This window comes from Podarcis pityusensis, assembly GCF_964106645.2.
Source record: "Podarcis pityusensis genome assembly, chromosome: 2".
Taxonomy (NCBI): domain Eukaryota; kingdom Metazoa; phylum Chordata; class Lepidosauria; order Squamata; family Lacertidae; genus Podarcis; species Podarcis pityusensis.
Genome location: NC_138029.1, coordinates 20,286,800 through 20,312,321, shown reverse-complemented (window position 1 = coordinate 20,312,321; position 25,522 = coordinate 20,286,800). Strand labels below are relative to the sequence as shown.

At 46.3% G+C, this 25,522-nt stretch overlaps 1 protein-coding gene across 5 annotated transcripts in view; it reads right to left on the bottom strand.

Moving 5' to 3' along the window:
- The window catches only part of RAB11FIP4 (RAB11 family interacting protein 4), a 219,287-nt gene that overhangs the window by 26,790 nt on the left and 166,975 nt on the right, over nt 1-25,522 (bottom strand). The window contains exon 1 of one of the 5 annotated variants that reach the window (XM_080994565.1): nt 21,022-21,217. The exons of the other annotated variants lie outside the window; for them this stretch is intronic. The gene's annotated coding sequence lies outside the window, so the exon portion shown is untranslated. Of the gene's footprint in view, nt 1-21,021; nt 21,218-25,522 lie in introns of those variants that run through there. 5 annotated transcript variants of the gene reach the window in all.

Genomic DNA, 25,522 nt, shown 5'->3' with positions numbered 1-25,522 from the left:
TGAAAAGCCGCTTTGTGCTCTGGCGAGTTTCCACTGTGTTTTTTGGGGGGGAGGTAAAAGCCAAAGAAAAACTGGCCTGGAATATGGAAAAGGGCCAGGAGCGCAGGCATGTTTGCATTTACACTACCTGTCATTCAAATGTGTCAGTTTGCAGAAGTGCCAGGCTGCTTAACATGAGAGGACCCATTCAAAGCACTGATTATTACTAGCAAAAAACCTGGCAGTGTTTGCTGTGAATTCATTTTGAATGCGCCCCAAAGGATTGTCAGTAGAAGAAAACAGCAACACTAAAGTGGCACTGGCAACATGTAAATCCATGTATGAAGGAAGCTTTAATATTTTTATGGCACCTTTGCTGTCAAAAGCCTCTTAAACATAGGAGCGCAATGCAAACCCAAGAGGTACCCAAATCAGTGCTCTTTTTCTAGAAAAAGAGGTGCTCACCATGAACACCTCCCTTGTTCTCTTACAATGGCCAGTGGGATCTTAGCTCAATTAGGCAAAACAGTCTCAAGTTCAGACCCTGGCACCCCCAGTTAACAGGGCCAGGCAGGCAGACAATGGAAAATACGAACTATTCCTGAGACCCTTGGGAGGCGGGTGGCGCTGTGGGTTAAACCACAGAGCCTAGGACTTGCCGATCGGAAGGTCGGCGGTTCAAATCCCCGCGATGGGGTGAGCTCCTGTTGCTTGGTCCCAGCTCCTGCCAACCTAGCAGTTCGAAGGCACGTCAAAGTGCAAGTAGATAAATAGGTACCGCTCTGGCGGGAAGGTAAACGGCATTTCCGTGCGCTGCTCTGGTTCGCCAGAAGCAGCTTGGTCATGCTGGCCACATGACCTGGAAGCTGTACACCGGCTCCCTCGGCCAATAAAGCGAGATGAGCGCCGCAACCCCAGTCGGTCACGACTGGACCTAATGGTCAGGGGTCCCTTTACCTTTTACCTGAGACCCTGGAGAGCTATCATCAAGCAGCGTAGACAACAGTGGGTTAGTCCAACAATGAGACTAATATAGTCTGATCACATAGTCCTAAAACCAATATTATGAGTGTAATGGAGGCTGCATGCATCCACAAATAAAACAAGGGGAGCTTTTATGACTGTAGACTGAAGTCTTTGTCTCTCTGAGGAGGTACCTCCAGACTTTGGGGGACTGAGTGTGAAAACTGTAGAGCCTGCAACTGTAAGACACACAGAACTGATAGTATTTTCCTAAAGGTTTGCAGAAGTGCAAAGAAATGGGGAAAAGGAAAGGTAGAGACCCCACTGTTATGTACTGAGCTTGGATCCTAGAACAATAGGCAGGTAGGATCCTAGAATGCAACTGATTGGCCTGCAGGAGTAGCCCAATCAGAACCCAGGAGGAAGTTAATCAGCCTATTAGGTCGGTAGGATCCTAGAATGCAACAACTGATTGGCCTGCAGGAGCAGCCCAATCAAGCTCCAGGAGGGAAGCAGAGCCAGCCAATCACACGGGACCCATTGTGCAAATAATGTATATAAAGCCTGAGGTTTGGGGGGAAATTCATTCACTGTTACGAGCTGAAATAAAGAGTGTGAGATCACTACGTGTCTCCGAGTATATTTCACCCCCCCCCTCAAAACAACCTGACCCAACGAGGTTGAGACTGTTCACTGGGCACAGAATGCAAATTGTTGGGGAGTGGGGGTGGTTGGAATGGAGTATCCTGGGAAAGGGGGTGAATAGAACTCTAAGCAAGAGGACTCCTCTACTTTGCCACATTTTTGTTGCAGGTCCTACTTGTACAGGTGACTCCTAACTTACGTGGCGGTTACGTTCCCACAACACAAGTGGCTGGATTTATAGTACAGCTACCACTCCTGAATTCAATAGGGTATTATTGCCTTGATAGGATGTTGTTGTGAAGGGAATCAACACACAGGTATCTTGTGTGCCTACAAATACATATTCACTCAAGAGGCATTTACACACACAGTCCAATTAGCGATTTCTCAAAACCCAGGGGACAGAGGTGAAGACTGGAGAACTCTAGGGTATGTTGACACACTTGAACACTCGTTAAAAGCACCTCCAAGTATCTTGCCAGAAGACAATAATCAGGACAGTGCTAAGAGAGAGAAAATAAGAGAAAGTAATGAAATCTCTGAGGTGAAAAGAAAAGACAAAAGCACCTTACAACATTTTTATCAGGTTGCTGAAAATGGGATTGATATTCACAAAAATGGTGATACTTCAAGGGAAGAAAAGGAGAAAATATTTTGCAAACTGGCTTGCTGATCTGCCATAAAGGTAAAGGTAAAGGTACCCCTGACCATTAGGTCCAGTCGCGGATGACTCTGGGGTTGTGGCACTCATCTCGCTCTATAGGCCGAGGGAGCCGGCGTTTGTCCGCAGACAGCTTCTGAGTCATGTGACCAACATGACTAAGCCACTTCTGGCAAACCAGAGCAGCACACAGAAATGCCGTTTACCTTCCTGCCGGAGTGGTACCTATTTATCTACTTGCACCTGAAGTGCTTTTGAATTGCTAGGTGGGCAGGAGCAACAGGAGCTCACCCCGTTGCGGGGATTCGAACCGCTGACCTTCTGATCGGCAAGCCCAAGGCTCAGTGGTTTAGACCACAGCACCACCCATGTCCCTAGTGCTATTTTCCACCTGATCCTTTGTGTTCCAATCCTTGATCTTACAAGAAAACAAAAACCTTCATACCTGGATATATATTTGGAAATAAGTCACCATGCACCTCTCTCAACCCAAGAGTCACATGCTAGTAGTGGTAGGCGGGGCCAGAGGCAAAAGTAGGTGGGGCAATGGATGCAACACTCATCACTGTACATTCCAGCCATGGAAAAGGCATCCACACACACAACAAACACTTGCTTCAGGCAAGCAAGAGGCGTTATCACCGGAATATTAGCCTTGTTTCGCCATCCTAGGCTTCATCAGTAGAACAGGCTCTAGGTAATGCGAATAAATACAATATCGTAATCTCACACATTTTTACAGCAAAATTAATATAAAAAACCCTAAATAATTGTATATACCATATGTAATATTACAGGATAATAGTTTATTCGCATTACCTAGAGCCTGTTATAATGATGAAGCCTAGGATGGCGAAACAAGGCTAATATCCTGGAAATCCTTGTCTTAGATTCTGTGGAACTGTAACAACTCTTCATGTGGATTATTGGACTCTATGAACAGACAGGTGGAATAGATACTTATACATGTATGGACCTTGTGCATGAACTGACTAGAGAATGAACTGACCCACTGGGTCTTCTGCTTTTCTCGTTGAACTTTATGAGACTTCCATTGAAATCTATAGTTTGACACAATGAATATTATACCTTATTTATTCAAAAGTACAGCTGGTTACGTCTTGTGTATTGATCACATGCAGACACAAAACACAATGAAGGGCACCAACCAGTCTTCTTCCCTGCCTAAAATTTCACCCCTGGTATATCTGCTTTGAATCGTAAACACAATAACTCACACTTAACATGCTTTAACACCTACGCCAAACCTGTTGGATTTTTCCTTCCAGAATGCGGCAGAAGTAACCTTAGTAACAGCCACGGAAAAAGCACCCTAAGTGCTGGAAAACAACCATCACCATGGCACAGAACAAATCTTACCACTGTGGCAGAAATGTGATCCTAAAATACCCCTGATTTCAGGGAGATCAAGCCTTACCGGTATCAAGTTTGGGGTGGTATTTGCACTATAGCAAAGGAGGAAACAGTGGCAGAAGTGAGCTCATCCCTAGGGGAAGCGAAGGGGGGTACTGGATTGAGAGACAGACAGAGGCAACCAGAAAAAGTATGAAAGCTTGTAGGCCAGAAAGTGAGGCAACAGTAGAGCAAGGAGAGATTAAAAAGAACACACACCAAGTTAACCTACGTTCCCAGGACTTGGGAACATTCATAGGCATCAACGGTCAACGAGAACTAATGCACAGAGGGGGATAGGATTTGGACAAGGAGTCAGTGTAATATACAGGGCAGGGGGAAAGAGATTTTCAGTATTTGCTGAATTCTAAAAATGTCTATGACATTTGCTCCAAGGTAGTGAGTTTGATGCTATACAAGATCTTGGTTCCAACCAGCATTGAGCTGAAGCACTTTGAGGAAGTGCATTTTTGAGAAGCCTCAAGGTTGAAGAAGTGGATACAGATTTACAACACATCAGCTTGTGGAAGGAACATAGCAGATGGAGAGCGAAGCCTTGATCACTTGTTTTATGGCCAAGTGGACCAGACACTAAAAGGCAGAAAGGAAAGGAAGCTTAGCTCTAAAAATCACAGCAATGACTGTGTGTTGTAATGGACAAAATATTGAGCTTATACCTGTGTTCAAGATGCTGCTTAGCCATAAAGTTACAGTTTTGTTTTTTCACGTGGCAAAAAGCATTTCCTGGTAACTGGGGAAGCGGTACATAGGAATGAGAAGGAGCTATTCCCCTTTCACAGTCTACGTCCCTAATCTAAACTGGGGCTGGCTGTGGCTAAACCTAGCCGTTTTTGTTAAAAATGGGAGAGTGCAGATCTCCTAGATGGCCATGGGCAAGTTGCTTTTCCACCAAAGACATTCAGTGTGACCCATGTGCAGGCAAGTGGATTAACCCCAAAACCACAGTTTGGTGTTGAGCATGAACTGAGTTGTTGCCTCTCAGTCTATCATATATATATATATATATATATATATATATATATATATATATATGTATATGTGTATATATATATATATATATGTATGTATGTATATGTATATGTATATATATATATATATATATATATGTACCACCCTGATTAGGGACGCAGGTGGCGCTGTGGGTTAAACCACAGGTCGCGGTTTGAATCCCCGCGAGGGGGTGAGCTCCCGTTGCTCGGTCCCTGCTCCTGCCAACCTAGCAGTTCGAAAGCACATCAGAGTGCAAGTAGATAAATAGGAACCACTCCGGCGGGAAGGTGAATAGTATTTCCGTGTGCTGCTCTGGTTCGCCAGAAGCGGCTTAGTCATGCTGGCCACATGACCCGGAAGCTGGACTCCGGCTCCCTCAGCCAATAAAGCAAGATGAGCGCCGCAACCCCAGAGTCGGTCACGACTGAACTTAATGGTCAGGGGTCCCTTTACCTTTACCACCCTGATTATCTTGGGAGGGCAGATAGAACATGGATACAGCTGGAACATTGAAATAATTGGCGAGATGTTTGGTGGCCATTGTAATGCCAGTCTGGCAGTGAGACAGAGAAACCATTTGGCCACTAACAATGTTGTTGATACAGTGGTGTCCCGCAAGACGAATGCCTCGCAAGATGGAAAACCCGCTAGACGAAAGGGTTTTCCGTTTTTCAATGCGCTTCGCAGGACGAATTTCCCTATGGGCTTGCTTCGCAAGACGAAAATGTCTTGCGAGTCTTGAGATTTTTTTTCGCTCCCCCCCCCTTTTTCTAAGCCGCTAAGCCTTTAATAGCCTTTTAGCAGCCGCTAAGCCTTTAATAGCCGCTAAACCGCTAATAGCGCTAATCCGCTAAGCCGCTAATAGGGTTGCTTCGCAAGACGAAAAAACCGCTAGACGAAGATACTCGCAGAACGGATTAATTTCGTCTTGCGAGGCACCACTGTACTTAAAACATTTCATGCGGAGAGCCTTGTCTCGTTACTCTTCAGCTACATAGTAAGCTGAACCGGCTAGTTGCTCTGAAAGAGAGATGAGGGAAACATCCAACGAGGTGACCCACCCAGGGTTTGAAATTCACCAGACTATTGGCTACTTGCAACCAAGTGAAGATGCCCTGGTGCCAGGATGGTGCCTCACTTCTCCACCATCTGGAGGTACATGCCTGGGGAATCCTTGGATCTGCACTGTGTTTTCGCACCCTAGCATAAAACATCCTGTCAAATTCTATCCGTTATATTTCATCTGCACAACCAGAATGAATTTCAGGAACCAAAAAGTCCTGCTGAAAAATACGACTTTCAAGCCGTCTGGCCCCAAAATGGCAACTAAGCATACCATTTTGGTGATTCTAACTCTGGTTCAAGGAGCCATTTGGTGCCTAGCTTATATATCTGGGCTTCCAGCAATGGACCCACCCCATTGTACTGAACGCTGGAGCTCACCTGCCAACTAGTGCTGGATTTATGTACAGTGGTACCTCGGGTTAAGAACATAATTCGTTCTGGAGGTCCGTTCTTAACCTGAAACGGTTCTTAACCTGAGGAACCACTTTAGCTAATGGGGCCTCCCGCTGCCACTGCACGATTTCCGTTCTCATCCTGAAGCAACGTTCTTAACCCGAGGTACTATTTCTGGGTTAGCAGAGTCTGTAACCTGAAGCGTCTGTATCCTGAAGCATCTGTAACCCAAAGTACCACTGTATAAGCTAAACAAGCTATAGCTTAGGGCCCCACTCTCTTGGGGGGCCCAAAAAGGAAAAAACAACAACTGGATGTACATTTCCAAAATATAAGATAAAAAACAAATAAAATAAAATCTACATACAGCAACAGTGTTTTGTTTTGTTTTGTGTTGTGTAGGCTCCTATGATGTAAGTAATGGGCCCCGCCTGCTAGCCTGCTCCCTAAAATATCACTGGTTTGCTCATTTCTATATATAGGGTGCCTACATTCTGCATGTGCAAATGGCTTTAGATACCTATTAGGTCCATAAATTACCATATAGCATATATTCAACACAAAAAACAGTGACAATTTATTGTTGACAATGGACAGCTGGACATATAAAGGGCCCCATTACCTTCAGTAGCTTAGGGCCTCATCAAACCTAAATCCGGCCCTGCTGCCAACTATGCCTATTTAACAGGTGCAATACCACCCACCTTGCTTCGAACTTGTCGTGCACTTATATGTTCTAGCATGTATCCCATTGGGGGCTTCTAAAGCCATTAGCATACAGTGGTACCTCGGGTTAAGAACTTAATTTGTTCTGGAGGTCCGTTCTTAACCTGAAACGGTTCTTAACCTGAGGAACCACTTTAGCTAATGGGGCCTCCCGCTGCTGCTGCGCCGCCGCTGCACGATTTCTGTTCTCATCCTGAAGCAAAGTTCTTCACCTGAGGTACTATTTCTGGGTTAGCGGAGTCTGTAACCTGAAGCGTCTGTAACCTGAGGTACCACTGAAAGAAAAAGCAGATGGACAAGGGAACAGCATGCAAGCTCATGTCTTTATGTGCCCCTGGAACCACAGCAACATGCCTATTTCTTAAGTTAATACTTCATGGACTCTTTAGCCAGCTGAAGCATCTCTCATTCTCACTCATACTATGAACCCTCTGTTCACCTAATAAAAAAAACAGGGCACCTTTTTGGGGTGGCACATTTTCAAGGAAAAGAGGCCCTTGCAGATGGCAGTCAAGGCACCACATCCAACGGTACAACACTACACAGCCATTCGTACGATCAACAAATTTTATCATCTGTTTTTAAAACCAAGATAGCTGCCTTTAAGGAGATACAAATTATCTGGGATATTTTTCTGCCTCCGCACAAAGGATATTGTGGAAAGATGGGTTGCCAATGCTCAGAGGAGCCTTAAAATGTAACGCAATTAACCCACTCGCAAGTTCCCAAGGCAGGGAAACAATTAACATCTCATTTACAAGCTTCAAGTTCATGCTTGTAAAAGCCTTGGTTTTTTTGTCTTTCTTGTGACACCACAGATAAGTGTGGAAATTGACAAAAGCATGCTAGCAGGGTGGAGGGGACCCTCCAGGTTAAAAGGGAAGGAGTGCCAATTGAAACAAGACTAAAAATGAAAGAGAAGTTCTCTGCTAAATATAAATTAGGAGAACTCTGACTAACAGAGGCTCCAGCTTAAAAACCAAAAGAGACCGGCGGGTGTTTCCAAAATGTGATAAGATAAAAGGTCATATGTCCAAAGAGGATGGTTTATTATAAGCAGGAGAAATTAGATAACTTGATGGCAAAACTGCCCACACTTCTGTTTTGATCTGCCACACTGTTCAGCCTAGAATATGTAAAGGTAAAGGTAAAGGGACCCCTGACCATTAGGTCCAGTTGTGATCGACTCTGGGGTTGCGATGCTCATCTCGCTTTATTGGCCGAGGGAGCCGGTGTACAGCTTGACTAAGCCACTTCTGGCGAACCAGAGCAGCGCATGGAAACGCCATTTACCTTCCCGCCGGAGTGATACCTATTTATCTACTTGCACTTTGACGTGCTTTTGAACTGCTAGGTTGGCAGGAGCAGAGACCGAGCAACGGGAGCTCACCCCGTCGTGGGGATCGAACCGCCGACCTTCCGATCAGCAGGTCCTAGGCTCTGTGGTTTAATCCACAGATGTATTTCAGCATTAAAAGCTTTCCTAAAACATAACCTCTCTTGGGAAGTCTTGCTGCTTCCAAATGATTTGCTTAGTAATGATCCACACTCAATGTTTCCAGTGCTTCATGATCAGGAGTGCAGGACAGGAGGAATTAGTTACCCCAACAACTTTTCACTGACATCCTTTTAACTCTTTGAGATAAAGAATATGCATCTGAAAGAGGCTTTAAAAATAAAGTTTAAGGCTGCGGTGCAGTAACCGGTCAGTCAAATTGACTGGAAGCATTTTGATTGACAGCATTTTTTCAGGTCTATCCCGTGTAAGAAGAAAAGAGTGAGAACGTCCCATGTGAAATGTCTGTTGAAACGAATGTGTATCTCCTAGCAAAGCAAAAGGAACACACTTTCCCCTTTAGCACTATTCATGCGCATATATCCTATTAGTTAAACCTCACGCAATGAACCAACTCAGATTTTGCTACTTGGGTGTCATAGTGTAACACTATGCACGAGCTCTGTCCTGCACCCCCGGGAAAGGAGTGGTACCCAGACCAACTGCAAAGCAGATAAAACCTTTGCTACCATCTTCCTTGCCTGCTTTTTGGGAGAAAAGCAATGACAAACCTAGACAGCATCTTAAAAAGCAGAGACATCACCTTGCCAACGAAGGTCTGTATAGTTAAAGCTATGGATTTCCCAGTAGTGATGTATGGAAGTGAGAGCTGGACCATCAAGAAGGCTGATCGCCAAAGAATTGATGCTTTTGAATTGTGGTGCTGGAGGAGACTCTTTGAGAGTCCCATGGACTGCAAGAAGATCAAACCTATCCATTCTGAAGGAAATCAGCCCTGAGTGCTCATTGGAAGGACAGATGCTGAAGCTGAGGCTCCAATACTTTGGCCACCTCATGAGAAGAGAAGACTCCCTGGAAAAAACCCTGATGTTGGGAAAGATGGAGGGCACAAGGAGAAGGGGACGACAGAGGACGAGATGGTTGGATAGTGTTCTCGAAGCTACCAGCATGAGTTTGACTAAACTGTGGGAAGCAGTGGAAGACAGAAGTGCCTGGCATGCTCTGGTCCATGGGGTCATGAAGAGTCGGACACGACTAAATGACTAAACAACAACAACCATCTTCCTGCTTTGCCTTACTCCTGCTCCCCTCTGAAGGGGAGAAAAGAGATGCTGGACCATCTCTGGAGGAGGATGGACCCACAAACTGATTATTTGCAACAGCTGGCCCTTGGGAGGTTGTAGACCAGGCTTCCTCAACCTCCAGATATATTGAGACTACAATTCCCATCATCCCTGATCACTGGTCCTGCTAGCTAGGGATCATGGGAGTTGAAGGCCAAAAACATCTGGAGGGCCAAGGTTGAGGAAGCCTGTTGTAGACTCTCCTTCCTTGGAGGTTTTTAAGTCATCTGTCATGGATGCTTGAGTTTAGATTCCTGCATCGCAGGGGGTTGGACTAGATGACCCTTGGGGTCCCTTCCAACTCTACAATTGTATGATACCAGACTTTTGGCTAGGGTAGGGAGGTTAAAAGTGGGAGAAGTGGAATAATTGCTTATCTGCTAATTGGTGGGTGAGAGTATTCTTTGTTTAGTACAGCGGAACGTTGGTTCTCGAACAGCTTAGTTGAACGAACAAATCGGCTCCCAAATGCCGAAAACCCAGAAGTAAGTGTTCCGGTTTTCGAATGTTTTTTAGAAGCCAAATGTCCAACGTGGCTTCCGCTTGAGTGCAGGAAGCTCCTGCAGCCAATCGGAAGCCGCGCCTCAATTTTGGGAGTTGAATGGACTTCCAAAACGGATTAAGTTCGAGAACCCAGGTTCCACTGTATAGTTAATCTTGTTTTTTTATTGGCAGGTATGTTGTGTTTTCTAGGGACGCGGGTGGCACTGTGGGTTAAACCACAGAGCCTAGGACTTGCCGATCAGAAGGTCAGCGGTTTGAATCCCCGCGACGGGGTGAACTCCCGTTGCTCGGTCCCTGCTCCTGCCAACCTAGCAGTTCGAAAGCACGTCAAAGTGCAAGTAGATAAATAGGTACCACTCTGGCAGGAAGGTAAACAGTGTTTCCGTGCGCTGCTCTGGTTCGCCAGAAGCGGCTTAGTCATGCTGGCCACATGACCCGGAAGCTGTACACCGGCTCCCTTGGCCAATAAAGCGAGATGAGCGCCGAAACCCCAGAGTCGGCCACGACTGGACCTAATGGTCAGGGGTCCCTTTACCTTTTGTGTTGTGTTTATTTTTTCATAAATGTTATATTAGATGATATATTGATACATTGTAGACACCCCCCCATTTTCCTTCTATTATGGCAGGTATGCCCAACTGGTTGGTCGCGATCTACCGGTTGATCGGGGGCATCCCTGGTCAATCCTGGTTGATCGCCTGATCCTTATTGTTTGTTTGGCTCCCCAAGAACTCTGGTTCCCCCAAAAAGGCTCAACAACTTTGGTGAATCCAAAGTGGTAGATTACTGCCGGTTTTTTAAATAGTGGCAGTAGATCTCAGTCTCTTGGGAGTTGGACATGCCTGCCCTATGGTATTATGTGTCTATTGCTGTAGATCACTTTGAAACCTTCAGGTAACATGCAACTAATAAATTTAATTAATTTGTAAAAGCTCAGTAGCAGGCTCCACAGAGTTCAATGGGGCTTCCCCTGTTGACTGTGGGGCTGCAGTCTTAGTTACTGTTGTGATTTTTTTAAAGGGATGCCTTAAATTTGTCTTGCGCTTACCAAACACATGAAGTTTTCTGCAAATAGCTCTCACGCTGATAAACTTTAGCAGCCTGCCATGCTGAACTTCTGCAGAACAATTGCTAGAGGCTTCCCTTAATACCAGAGCAGAACAAGGCTATCCTTTTCAAAACAAAGGCTGTCATTTCCAAATTTAAAACAGCCAGACAGCTAAAGATGGCTCAGTGTTTGGACAGAATACTGTTTAGATCATACTTAGCTCAGCAGTGACCCATGTCAAATTATGTAACTGAGTCAATATTCTATCGGGAGTCAGGACTGTGCATTGTTATTCAGAAAATGGGGGTGGGGAGTCAATTCCACCAGTTAATTTAGCTGCTAATTAGCACGGTGAATGAATGGGCAATTTAACATTATAGCACATTTCTGTTGCTGTTAGAAAGAGCAACGCATTTTGTCCTCTGCTCTCAAACGAAAAAACATAAAGAAAACATTACAGCTAAACAAAGAAGATTATAGCTGGTCAGGAAACAGGAGCTCTCTTTGCGCCACAACAAACAGACAGAGCAAATAAATAGATATCTTGAATAGTTCAGGGCAACTAACAGAAAGAAAACAGAAAGCACATGCAAAAGATTCGTGACACCTGGTGCCAAGTTGTGAGCAACTTGAAACCATACAACTGGTTGGATTTGCTACAATTGATAGTGGTAACACATGCAACTGCTCTGAAATCCAATGCATGCTTTCCAGTGAGGCTACATCTTGTGACTTGTACTGTACGGTTAAGAACATATGGTGATCACACGCCAGGAAGTTGCAATGGGAGGAAACTTCACTGAGTGTGTCTACTACTTGGCCCCTATAGAGACATAATGCTTAGCCATGGATTGTTTCCTTTAAGTGTGGCTAAAACAGGTCACAGTAGCTAAGCCACAGCTAAAGATTGGCTGCAAAGCAGGATAGAAAACCATGGTTTGAAATGATTTGACCAAACCATGGTTGGCATTAACCATGGTTCAGGGTTTCTCTGTCTCCCCAGACTCTTTGGTTGCAATGTGAGAAGAAGGTAGTATTACTGAGTGCTGCCTTCCTGGACATGACTTCTGGCGAGCAGGGTCACCACAGCAAAAGTGCAACATGATTTGTGCCTCAGTGGCAGAGCAAATGCCTTGCTAGCAGAAGCTCCAAGGTTCAACCTTCAGCATCTCCAGGTAGGAGTTGTGGGAGACTGTGGTGTAGACAATACTGAGCTTGATGTCTATGGGGGAAGGCAGTTTTCAAACTTCCTATTGCACTGCAAATTGGGGGTCCTAACCAGGATTGAGGCTGCAATATACAAGGTGTGACCAGAAAGTTTGGTGAATGGTCACAGAAATAGCACAACAAGAAATATTCGAACATACAGGCCTTGTTGTTGTTTAGTCGTTTACTCGTGTCCGACTCTTTGTGACCCCATGGACCAGAGCACGCCAGGCACTCCTGTCTTCCACTGCCTCCCGCAGTTTGGTCAAACTCATGCTTGTAGCTTCGAGAACACTGTCCAACCATCTCATCCTCTGTCGTCCCCTTCTCCTTGTGCCCTCCATCTTTCCCAACATCAGGGTCTTTTCCAGGGAGTCTTCTCTTCTCATGAGGTGCCCAAAGTATTGGAGCCTCAGCTTCAGGATCTGTCCTTCCAGTGAGCACTCAGGGCTGATTTCCTGAAGAATGGAGAGGTTTGATCTTCTTGCAGTTCAAGAGTCTCCTCCAGCACCATAATTCAAAAGCATCAATTCTTTGGCGATCAGCCTTCTTTATGGTCCAGCTCTCACTTCCATACATCACTACTGGGAAAACCTACAGGCCTTCAAAGTAGGCCCCCTCTGATACAATGCACCATTGACAACATCCGCAGAACTGTTGGAAACTTCTGGAGAAGTCGTCTTTTCGTACTGCTTTCAGTTCCCTCGTCACACCAGCTTTGACGTGTGAAATGTTGGGAAATCTGTGCCCTTTCAGTGCAGATTTCAGTTTTGGAAAAAGGAAGAAATCCAGTGGGGCCAGATTGGGAGAATATGGAGGGGTGGGACAACTCAGTAACCTCAGTAAGGATTTCACGCAGAATATGCAATTCTTCCGCCATCATTCGGATGGACAAATGCCGATTCTGCATCAATAACTCACAAACTCTGTCGACATTTGCCGCCGTTCTGCCCATCGACGGTCTGCCAGACTGAGGGTCATCTTTGATGGTTTGCCGCCCTTCACGGAAATGCTTAAACCACTCATACACTGTCTTTCGCGTTACAGCTTCATCTCTGTATACAACTGTGAGCATTTCGTGGGTTTCCGATGCCGATTGTATGTTCAAATATTTCTCGCTGTTCAGTTTCTGTGACCATTCACTGAACATTCCGGCCGCACCTTGTACTATTCACAGTTACCTGTGACTAAGTCTCACTGAACTCAATGGGGCTTTCTTCTGAACAGACATGTCTAGGGTTGCACTGCAAGGCAACAAACCACGGTTAAAACTAGTCATAGGTAAGTATTCTGTCTGCACCAAATATGCATAATTATTGGAGCGAACAACAGGGCAAGAACTCTACATAGCATTTCACCACAAGATTCTCAGATTCTCTCTGTTCAAAAGTGGGATACAATGTTTTAAGATTTGTTTGGGAATTTTTGTTACTTTGCACAGGCTTGTTCTAGCACTACAGTCATACCTCGGGTTGAAGTAGCTTCAGGTTAAGTATTTTCGGGTTGCGCTCCACGGCGACCCAGCAGTAACGGAGCGTGTTACTTCCGGGTTTCACCACTCGCGCATGCACAGATGCTCAAAATGACGTCACACGCATGTGCGGAAGCAGCAAAATGTGACATGCACAGATGCGCAGTCACGTGTTACGTTCTACTCAGGATGCGAACGGGGCTCCGGAACGGATCCAGTTCACATCCAGAGGTCCCACAGTATTTTGGACTTTCTTGAAATATGTATCCACTATGATACTTCTCTCAGGTCTCTCATAGCTCTAGTAACTGCGAATGTTGAATCAAGGGTCAGCATTGGTGTAACACCAGCAGTTAAATTATAAGTGACCACGGAAGACAACTGCAGTGAAGTGTAGAGTCAGATTTAAAGAGAGCCAACCCTTCTCCATCTTATCTCTCTGTGGTCTCTGCTGCTCAAACTCTTTTCTCCAAGCCTAGATCCAATGCCAGAAATCAGCACAGCTGGGCTAGAAGACCCTGGAAGCAAGTGCAGTCAAAGGTTTTGGTTCCCTTCAACCTGTGCCTCTTTTGGATGTGAAGAATCAGATCCCACTATACATGATTCGGGCAGAAATGTTTCCAAACATAGGTTGCCACCCTCACGTCTAATTTGATCTGTCATGACTGTAAGAGCAGATATACAGGAAAGATCACATAAGGGGAGAGACTGAAGCAGTCAGAGAAATATCCGCAATTCAACTGACCTCCCAGGTCTGACCTCAGGTTAATAATTAGCTGAACTAGCCAGCTGGCTAAGGAACAAGCAGCATCTACTGGATTTATGCCATGAATTTTCAAACTCACTGAAGCAACCAAGCATGATCTGACTACATAGAGCCTATTAGAATATGGCTACCCACCTCTCAGGAGAGACAGAACATATCCTCTCTTTCTTGTAGACATTGGTTATGAGCCAGCCTTCCGGCTTGAATTCTAAGTGCTGGTTCTTGCTTTGAAAGCTCTTTATGACTTGGGACCAACATGCTTCAGAGAAAGCCAGCTCCCATATAAGCCCAGTTGTGGGCAATGTTCTCCACAGCAAGCCTCCTCCAGGTGTCCATGCCATAGCAGAGAAAGACAATTACAGTTGTACCTTGGTTCTCAAACAGGATGTGTTCCAGGAGTCCATTCGACTCCGGGAACCATTCAAAAACCAAGGTGTGGCTTCTTATTGGCTGAAGGATGCTCCTGCAGCCAATCGGAAGCTGCGCTGGATGTTTGGCTTCCGAAAATCGTTCCAAAACCGGAACACTCACTTTCGGGTTTCAGTTGTTTGGGAGCCAAGGCGTTTGAGATCCAAGGTACGACTGCATAGTGGAGAACAGGTCCTTGACCATAGCTGCTCCAGAGGCTCAGAGCTGTTCGGGCCTTAAAGCTTTGCAGAGAGAATGAAAGCTATAACTGCAAAGTGAACATTGTGGCTGAATGCTGCTGCTATGGTTGAGATTTTTTTAAAAAGCTCTGTGAATTATTTCTATTGTTTTATTTAGGCCAGAAGACACCTATGCAGGGCATAGTTTGAACAAACAAGGAGGGTCAGAATACAGCATACTGGAGAAACATGGTAAAGAACCTCAGGTCCATTCTGCATCTTAACTCTATGAAACCCACCTGCCAGAAATAGATTCTGCTCCTAATCTGGTCCCTGTGCCATTTGTATTATCCATGTTTGGCAAGCATGGATGATGTAGTTTAAAGGGTCTAAAGGTAAAGGACCCCAGACAGTTAAGTCCAGTCAAAGGCAACTGTGGGGTTGTGGAGCTCTTCTCATTTTCAAGCCAAGAGAGCCGGCGTTAGTCCACAGACAGCCTCCCGGGTCATGTGGCCAGCATGACTAAACCGCTTCTGGCACAACAGAACACCGTGACGGAAACCAGAGTGCATGAAAACACTGTTCACCTTCCTGCCACAGTGGTACCTATTTATCTACTTGCACTGGTGTGCTTTCAAACTGCTAGGTTGGCAGGAGCCGAGACAGAGCAACGGGAGCTCGCCCCATTGCAGGGATTCAAACTGCCAACAAAACATCCTCACAGTCTCCACCCAACCCACCAGGAAAGGCAAAAGCAGTTCAACACATACGAGGAGGTATGTTCCACCCTCCAGTAATCATTTATTCCTTGTTGCTCTGATTGCATCTTAGCTACGGATGGGAAGAATTGAGTATTGACATGTAAAAAGCCTATGGAGATGGGAATTGAAAGTATTTTCATGCCCATGTTGGAGGCAGCTTCCTTGAACATAGCCTAGTGGGCAAGTTTAAGTGAGTTGCCCAAGGCACAAAGCACATGTCTCCAGCCACGCTATAAAACAGGAAACACATGTAGAAGTAAACTAGATCTAGGTGGTTAAAATCAGCCTTCCCTAAACTTGGTGCCCTCCTGAGGTTTTGGACTATAATGTGAATCCTTATAGGCCTTCTGGCAGTTCCCTCATTGCGAGAGGGGAACCAGACAGAGGGCCTTCGGTAGTGGCGCCCACCCTGTGGAACACCCTCCCTTCTGATGTGAAGGAAATAAGCAGCTATCCTATCTTTAAAAGGCATCTGAAGGCAGCCCTGTTTGGGGAAGTTTTTAATATTTAGTGCTGTACTAACATTTGATTGGGAGCCACCCAGAGTCGCTGGGGAGACTCAGCCAGATGGGTGGGGTATAAATAATAAATTATTATTATTATTATTAGCCACAGGTTGTGGGATGGCTGGTAAAGCAATAAAGCTATGGCATGTGTCCAGTGCTTTTTTCTGGGGGGACGAAGGGACGCATACCCCAAAACATTTTGCGAATCTTTGCACTTTTGTCCGTTTACTGTATTTAATTTTCCCAATTTGATTTCCCCCGAATGGTGATTTTCTTGAATCAAAATGAGAGTACCCCTAAACAGTTTTTTTTTTGGGGGGGAGCACTGCATATGTCACTAGGGAAGGTAAAAACTCACTGCGGTCATGGTGAGCCAATCTGATCCGGCAGACTGTGAGCGACAGTTGTTAATTCTAGATCCCAAATGTGAGCAACAGTGGCACAAGCAAGCAAAAACCCCAAACCAAAACAAATCATGCCCCTTGAGCCTCCCTAAGGGAATGTACTGCAATTCCACTTTGAACAATAGGCCCAGGTTTTTTGCAAAAAGAAGGAAAAGAGCAGAAACATAACACTCTCGCAGGTTCTTGCGAAATGTGATATTTCCACTAAAAAAAGAGAGAGGAGGACGGGGGTACAAAAGCAACTCATTTCAAAACTCAATCTGAGATGTGTTTCGTTTGAATTATGAGTGCAACAGGAAGCTGAACCACAGACATGGGTTAAGGTCGAACAACTGCCAAGGTAGGAAGTTCCCAGGGTATCTGAGCAGCAACAGATAAACTTTTGTTCACCAACACCATTGATTCTTCAACCCTCATTTCGGGGAATCCATCTCCTACTGAGTTGCATGCAAGGGATCCCTGCACAACTCAAGAGGATTCTGGGACCAGAGGAGCAACCTGGCTGCCGATACAAATGCTGGTCACATCTGATGGGCTTGATCAATTAGATTTATGTCCTGCTTGTTGACTAGTGACTTACAACATACACAAAATGCGATAAAGGAACGACACACTCTAAAGGAAAACAACCATATGAGTCAGCACCAGATCTTCCTTGCAACAGGGCAGTTAGTAGTAATGGAAGGTCCTTGGGGTTGTTTTTTTGGTGGGGGTGGTGAGAGGCAAGTTGGTGCACAGTTCTGCCTGTTGATGGCTGGTTGTCCTGTGATGGGCAGGGGACAGTCTCGCTCAGCTTTCCCCAACCTGGTGCCTTCCAAGTTTTGGTGGACTCACCTTATGGCAGACCACTGGTCATGCTGGCGAACACTATGGGGAACTGTAGTCTAACAACACCTGGAGGGAACCAGGCTAAGAAAGTGTGTTAGCTGAAGCAAGTAAAGGTAAAGGGACCCCTGACCATTAGATCCAGCCGCGGACGACTCTGGGGTTGCGGCGCTCATCTTGCTTTATTGGCCGAGGGAGCCAGCGTACAGCTTCCAGGTCATGTGGCCAGCATGACTAAGCTGCTTCTGGCGAACCGGAGCAGTGCACGGAAATGCCGTTCACCTTTCCACCAGAGCGATACCTATTTATCTACTTGCACTTTGACGTGCTTTCAAACTGCTAGGTTGGCAGGAGCAGGGACCGAGCAACGGGAGCTCACCCCATTGTGGGGATTCGAACCGCCGACCTTCTGATCGGCAAATCCTAGGCTCTGTGGTTTAACCCACAGTGGTGTTAAACTTCACCTCTCCCCTTTGCTCTCATCATCTCCCATGGGCAGTGTTAGAAACACGGATATATAAGCTAATCGCCAAATACCGCCTTAAACCTTTGTTACAGTTGCCACCACATAATGTCTCGAAGCCATTTCCTCCCAATGAAGTTCATTTCCATTTCTACGCCACTTTATATTTTAAAGGAAACAATCTCAAAGCAGTTGACAACACATTAAAACAGGCCCAGCAAAGGAAGGATGGATACAAAAACATAGGGAATAGGCAGAAATGGCGAAACTTACCAGACTGGTTGCACCAGTCACAAAATGTGCCTGGCTAATTTTGGACACTGCCCATGGGGAATATAGTTTTAATTCCTTGGGGCATACCCAGTGGCAGGACACTAGACAGGAAGATCAAGAATGGTTGAATGCTGGTTTCTTCAAAGAAGCATGTTTGCCATCACTTATCTTCCCACTGGGGAACCCCAACCTCTCAAGGAATCCAGGGGATACCCTGAAATACAATTAAAAAACCTATTCCAAACTAGTCTACCCCACGTACGCCATGCCAACATTGTTTTAGGACAGCAATGTCCACTGGCTGCACCTGTGGATTATACAGAAGGAGAGCTAAAGGAATCTAACACTTTTTTGTGTTGGGACAGTTTAGTGAACAGCAGAGATGGACTGAACATGCCCAATAGGCAGTTGCAGCCACTAGCTCAACTCAGTATAGCAGCTTCTTATAACTTTATTTTATTTTTTGCAAATAGTTATAAACTACCACTTCCTTAAAAAAATGTAAAGGCATAATATATCAGAAAATTATAAAACAAATGGCCAACAATGAATCAAACTTTCCATTTTTAGGAGCAGTCACGAAAAAGTGCTCAACCACAAGTTGGCCAGATTTTTCAGATTCTCTCCGCTACTAGCAAACACGCCCCCCCCCCTTTTAAGTGGAAGCATATAGAATTGCTGAGAAACTCTGCCTTTTCAAGTATACCCATATGACAGCAACTGCAAAACACAGACCTGGCCAGATCAGCCAAATGGCAAACTTGATGTTAAAATATTGCAGTCCTCAGCTTGCAGAAACAGATGTTTTGGGAATAAGCGCAGCAAATACAATTTCACACCTTGCTTGTTTGTGCAGTGTACTACAATCTCACTTAGCTGTCCTGAGGTTGCCATCCACGTTCATGCATAGTTGGCACATTTCGGGAGTCAAAAGATTTCTCTGCTCAAAGGAGCCATGACAAACCACTCCCATCATGATATGAAGATGCAGATCCACCATAAACAGCCACTGAAATACACTAGGCTACCATGTTGAGTTTGGCGACCCAGATTCACGTGGAAATCCCTAGTGATGTTGGTCTCTGTCTATCTCAGAGCTGCTGTGACAAGCAAATGAGTCAGGAATTTATGGAGGGGTTTTTTTTTGTATTGCAACAGAAATGATTTACCGTGATGTAGCAGAAACTACTGGGGTCTCTCTGGCAACTATCCAGATTGCCACTAAACATGCAAACAAGAAGTCTTTCATTTTTCATTGGGAAAGACTTAATCAACAAAACACTCCTTGGGAACGCATTGCAGGATGCCGAGCACAAATGTAACCACTGGCAGCAACAATACATAACATCCTGAACTCAACTACCTGCCCACAGATCATAGAATCGTTGAGCTGGAAGGGACCACAAGGGTCATCTAGTCCAACCCGCAGCAATGCAGGAGTCTTTTGCCCAAACCCGCAACCCTGAGTCTCATGTTCCACCAACTGAGCTATCTAGCCACATTGCATGGTAACCAGATGTTGCCTGGACTCCCAACTCCCATCAACCCCAGACAGAATGGTGGATGGGCAGGGATGATGGGATTTGTAGTCCCAGCAACCTCCGGAGGCCACCACGTTGCTTATAGCCTCATCTGTGCTTTTTGGTGCGGCACACCGATTCGTAGATCTCCTCAAAACTGGGCAGTAAGACGCTTGCGTAATCAAAGGCGCATCACAGGAAGCCAGCGATCTGATTTTTCATTTCCCGATTCCCTGCGTCAGAATCGGTCCCCAAGACAAAATCTTACAGAGAGCACTGACGCTGGATCCAGGCTTACGGCTCTCACAAGCCCGACATTCATGGAGGGGGGTGAGGGGGGGAAGAGAGAGACAAGAGAACATAATGCACCAAGCTGGCTAGGCTGATGCGCTGGGTACGCCTCGATCCTGCCTCTGGTCCTTTCCCAGGGAATCCGGCGGAACAGCAGCAGCCCCGCGCACCGCAACGCGCAACCTGGAAAGGTCATGGATCCGGCGCCCTCCAGCGCCCACCCACGCCGCCTCCCGACTGCCCTTCCTCCGAGGAGCCAGCCAGCCAGCCAGCCAGCCTTGCCCGCTCTCCCAGGACCTAAAAATAAAAACAACGTGAAATCTGCGGGAATTATATGGATAATCTACTTGCCTGCTTGCTGCAGTGGACGGGCTCCCACCCCGCGCTAGAGTGCAAAAAAAAAAGAAGAAGGAAAAAAAGAAGTAGACGTTGCCAGACCTAACAAAGAAATCTCTCTCTCTCTCCTGCTAGAATTTCGCTTTGATGGTATCTCGAGGTTCCCGGAGAGGAACGAGGGTTGAAGGAGGAGAGAGGAGGGGGGCGGGCAAGGAAGCGATTCCGCCGATCGCCCACTCCTCCCTTCCGTGGAGAAGAAAACGGGGTTGCGCGGGGGGGGGGGGAGAGAGGAGGGGTGACATTAGGAAGAAGCAGATTGCTTAAAGCCAACTGATTCCCCAAGCAGTGGCCAACCGGACTGGAGACGCACCCCAGGCTTCATAAGGGGGTTCCCCCTTGCAAAGAAAGCAGAGCCCTCCCCCCGCAATTGTTAGACCCCCCAAAAAAAACTTTGCAAGGGAAGACCCCCCCCCCCCAGTCCCCGCTCCTTTCTTTCCGTCCAGCGTCTCTTTGCAGCAGCATTCAATTCATTTCCTTCCTTCCCCCTCCATCCTTTCCCCTTACCTGGCTCAGCGGCGGATCCAGGCGATGCCTGCGCTCCCCCCAGCCGCCGGGAAGAGGAAGGAGCCCGTCGGCCGTAGCTGGGCGAGAGAGCAAGACCGGCCTCTCTCCTGCTCCTCCTCCTTCGCCGCTCGCTCACCCCGCGCTCAGGAGCCAGCCAAACCCTCCGCCTCCCACCTTGGGCAACAGTTGGCAGTTAGCGCGGAAGCCACGCCTCCACCCCCCCCCCCGCAGGCTGTTGCTAAGCGCCCCGGCCCCCTCATTGTATCCTTTCGGTGGCATCAAAACGGGGCGGGGGCGCGAAGATTCCAAAAGGGAAAGTGGGCGGCGCCAAGAGTTTTTAGAGGTTGTTGTTGTTGTTTAGTCGATTAGTCGTATCCGACTCTTAGTGACCCCATGGACCAGAGCACGCCAGGCACTCCTGTCTTCCACTGCCTCCCGCAGTTTGGTCAAACTCATGCTGGTAGCTTCGAGAACACTGTCCAACCATCTCGTCCTCTGTCGTCCCCTTCTCCTTGTGCCCTCCATCTTTCCCAACATCAGGGTCTTTTCCAGGGAGTCTTCTCATGAGCTGGCCAAAGCATTGGAGCCTCAGCTTCAGGATCTGTCCTTCCAGTGAGCACTCAGGGCTGATTTCCTTCAGAATGGAGAGGTTTGATCTTCTTGCAGTCCATGGGACTCTCAAGAGTCTCCTCCAGCACCATAATTCAAAAGCATCAATTCTTCGGTGATCAGCCTTCTTTATGGTCCAGCTCTCGCTTCCATACATCACTACTGAGAAAACCATAGCTTTAACTATACCGATCTTTTAGAGGTAGCCGCTAGCAAAGCTTCCATCAGGGGTCTGTGGCATGCAAGCAATGGGGATGATGCGGGGTGGGTGGGGGCTGTGGTTGGGAATGCGTGGCTTGCTGTGAAGAGCAAGAAACTACGCCCATCACGGAAACTTGAGTTTTGTTGGGGGTGAAGTTCCCGCATTCGAGCGTACGAGCCCAGCTGGCCTCAGTGGAACATGCTTCTGAGCAAATGGGCTTAGGGTCGTGCTTGTTAGCAATCCTTTCGGTTTGTGTTGCAGGTACACACATGCAGAGAGAGAGAGAGAGAGAGAGAGCGTGCTAGGAGTCTGCAACTTAAGGGATTGCCTTCACCCAGCTGTTATTAACGTCTGAAACCATCTGGCCCAATAGCTGTCAACGTTTTCCTTTTTTAAAGGGAAATTCCCTTATTCCGAATAGGATTCCTCACAAGAAAAGGGAAAAGTTGACAGCTATGATCTGGCCTGGGTGCCAACTTGGAATAAAAGTCGCACCCCACATAACTGTGCACGTGACATGGTGCACATGCACCGTTTGAATGGCAGTGCCCATCAACTTTGGAAGCCCTGCCCCCCTCAAATATTTTATTGGGGGGAGGGGAGGGAGAAAGACCCCTTGGTGCTTTGAGCCCACCCAGGGGTGGCTGTGGGCAAGATTCCTGCATTGCTGGGGGTTGGACTAGATGACCCTCAGGGTCCCTTCCAACACTACACTTCATATATGTGTGTGCGCGCACTTGTATGTTTGTTGTGAGCCTGAGGGTTTGCAGAAGTCAGCTCCTAGGTGCAATGTCCAGCATTTCCAGGTAGGACCGGGAAAGTCCTCAATTCCTCATGAGCGGCTGCCAGTCAGTGTAAATAGAGAGTGTTGAAATAGATGGACCAATGGTCTGATTTGTAAAGCTGTCCCCATCCCCCCCCCCAAATGACATGCCTGTACAGTGATACCTCAGGTTAAAAACTTAATTTGTTCTGGAGGTCTGTTCTTAACCTGAAACTGTTCTTAACCTGAAGCACCACTTTAGCTAATGGGGCCTTCTGCTGCTGCCACTGCACAATTTCTGTTCTCATCCTGAAGCAAAGTTCTTAACCCGAGGTGCTATTTCTGGGTTAGCGGAGTCTGTAACCTGAAGCGCCTGTAACCTGAAGTGTCTGTAACCTGAGCTACCACTGTACTGGAGAGAGTAAGATTAAAACAAAAATAAAATGCTTCGTAAGACAGGGAAATCAATATTCTATTTCTCCTATTGCTACAATATTCTCTGCAGGATACAGAGAAAAGTACATTACACCCCCAGGAGAAGTATTTAGTATGAATCAGCAGATAGCATAATTAAAGTTACTTAAGGATATGAAGGAAGAAATTTCAGCTGTGATTCCATGCACACTTACTTTAAAACAAAGTGCTCCCCCCCCCCCAAAATCCCCAATGCCACTTTTTCCAGTGACACATTTAGGACGGATGGACTTTGAAGTCCAGATCCGTTGCCCATCTATAGATGAATGTACAGTGGTACCTCGCAAGACGAATGCCTCTCAAGACGAAAAACTCGCAAGACGAAAGAGTTTTTGGTTTTTTGAGTTGCTTCGCGAGACGAATTTCCCTATGGGCTTGCTTCGCAAGACGGAAACGCCTTGCAAGTTTGTTTCCTTTTTCTTAAAACCGTTACAGTAATACAGGGTGCATTGCTTGAAGAGGTGCAGTTGCGACTTGACTTTGGGGAGCAACTCATAGCACGCGGTGTGGTAGCCTTTTTTGAGGTTTTTGAATATTTTTTTGAAAAAATTGAAACTGTGCTTCGCAAGACGAAAAAACTCGCAAGACGAAAAAACTTGCAGAACGAATTAATTTCGTCTTGCGAGGCACCACTGTAGTGGAATGCAACCCTAGGCAGAGAAAACAATCCAATAAGCTCCTGTACTGCAATAAGGAATCCAAATTCTGCATGCAGAGCGTTATGGCCATGTAAGCAGTGAGCATGCTCATTTTCCTATGCAGGCATAATAGTAAGACTTCTAACTTCCTTTGGAAGGTCCCCCTTTCTGGTGTCTGGAACGGTGGACTAGTAAGACACCATATTAAAAAGGGAGGTTTGTACAGATATATCATGCTATGTGCAGCAGTCTCTGTGTATTTTCTCAACGCAGATGTAACATTCCCTGCTGCAACGGTGCGATCTCCTTTAGAAACTGAATTTTCGGGTTTCCACCTGAAAACAACTCCACCATGGCTTTTCATGGATAGGCATTCTCCGCTCTCTAAAGCAGAGCTTCCCAAACTTTTCATGTTGGTGGCACACTTTTTGGATGTGCATCATTTCGCGACGCAGTAATTCAGTTTTACTAGAAAATCGGAGGTTAAAATACCGTATTCTTTTGCTCCATAAGACACACTTTTTTCCTCCTGAAAAGTAAGGGGAAATGTCTTTGTGTCTTATGGAGCGAATGCGTGGTCCCTGGAGCCAAATTGCCCAGGGGCAAAAAGCAGATCGTGCTTTTTTTTTTTAGAAAGAGGGAAGGGGGTGTTGGAACGAAGCCACAGAGCAGCTGGTCGGCAAGCGATCGGGAGGGAGATAACGGAGGCTAGCGATAAAGGAGGCTGCCTGGGAGGGGGGAGGTAAAAGCCAATGGATCCTCAGGATTTTTGCACTGGGTCACGCCAAATTCACCATCAGATCACATAGCACGTCCATGGCTACAGCCTGCACCCAAAAAATCACGCATCCACTGTTTCGTGGGGCCACAATGGCGCAAAAATGTGGTTACAAAGCAAAGATCCACATGGATCCTCAGGATTTTTGCATTGAGCTACCCCAAACTCACCGTCAAATCACATGTCTGTGGCCATAGCATGAACCACAAAAATCACACATCCACTGTTTCGTTCAGAATTTTTTTTCTTCTTGTTTTCCTCCTCTAAAAACTAGGTGTGTCTTATGGTCAGGTGCGTCTTATGGAGCGAAAAATACGGTAATCCCTTTCCAGCCCTGGGAGGAGCATGGATAAAGTTTGTGTGACACACCTATACACTGCAGCCGACACACTAACATGTAGTGACACACAGTTTGGAAAGCTCTGCTCTAAAGACCTGCATTCTAGCTGCTGTTTCCATCTCAACTTTGGCCCCTGCATTACCCATCCCTCTAGGGAATGAGCCCCATCTGCATTCTCAATCCTGCACTAAGGCAGAAAAACCTGCACTAACCTCTCTTATTGATGATGGTGGTTAGCGTTTTTCAATAAAGAATGAAATAGTATGCCAAAGCAATAACGTAACTAGAAACTGTTTCTCATGCATGTTTCACGGCTAACTGACATTTCCCTTCTTCCTCCCTGCACCAGTCCACACACGGAAATTCAGATACATGAAACAGTCATAACCATCAGGAATTTTTGCCAAGAATGAATTGCTGGGAGCCTTGAAAATTATGGATGTTCAGTGAAAAGCATGCCAAAGCCTATAGAAAGAATCTTGGATCTTTTGCTCTTGTATAAATCTTAACTGATGGGTCATTTTTTTCTATTACTGCTCCAAAGAGATTGGTATCACTGACCATGAATAAGATCTTGGGATGATTGCCAGGAGTGAGCTATAGTCAGTCTTGCTGCTAAAGTCAGGCATATACAGTTGTACCTTGGAAGTCAAACAGAATCTGTTCCAGAAGTCCGTTCAACTTCCAAAACGTTTGG